The sequence below is a fragment of the Seriola lalandi genome, unplaced genomic scaffold, assembly GCF_002814215.2.
Source record: "Seriola lalandi dorsalis isolate HSWRI2012SDOR001 ecotype SW California unplaced genomic scaffold, Sedor1 jcf7180002054564, whole genome shotgun sequence".
Lineage (NCBI taxonomy): Eukaryota > Metazoa > Chordata > Actinopteri > Carangiformes > Carangidae > Seriola > Seriola lalandi.
In genome coordinates, this window is record NW_019525117.1 from 398,031 (window position 1) to 398,698 (window position 668).

At 37.3% G+C, this 668-nt stretch overlaps 1 protein-coding gene across 1 annotated transcript in view; it reads left to right on the forward strand.

The window, feature by feature from the left end:
* The window catches only part of fat3a (FAT atypical cadherin 3a), a 129,503-nt gene that overhangs the window by 89,016 nt on the left and 39,819 nt on the right, over nucleotides 1–668 (forward strand). The window lies entirely within an intron of this gene.

The window sequence follows — 668 nt, forward strand, 5'->3', positions numbered from 1 at the left end:
TGCTGTTATTCTGTGCTTTGTAATCTCTGCAGAGTTCACTTGGTGTATCTTGGTAGCTCGGTGGTTCGTACTGTCACCTCACAGCCTGGAGCTGCTGAAGCCTCCATCTTTTATTTTCCTCCTCTTTTTCTTTTCTGATCAAAATGTCTTTTTGTTTTTATACTTTATTGTTAATGTCAATGAAACATTACAAATCTCTTGTGATTTAAACATTTGACACAAACTCTGTGATACCATGTAAACATATATATCTATACTCTCAAGTACCCATACACACACACACACACACAATAAAATAAATAAATACACGTATTTGATAAATAAAAGGTTTTCATATTAGCTTTAATATTCATGAGTCGACCTGCTACAGTTTCATGTGTGCTGCTGAACGATCGTCTGATGTTTCACTGACATTTCTATCAAGTATGTATGAGAATAATTAGTAACGAACTTTTTCCAGCTCCTTTTTTCATTATCACATTCATTATTGATTTTGTAAGTTGTATCATATCAAATCTGATATTTAAGTCATATCTTTAATTTCCTCTGGTTTCCTCCGTCTGTAAAGAGGAGGCCGTCCTCTGTGTCGTCATCTGTCAGTCTGCGGGGGCTCAGGCTCTCAGGGATGTACTGCAGACCATATGTGCTGGACGTACATGTGACCCCCC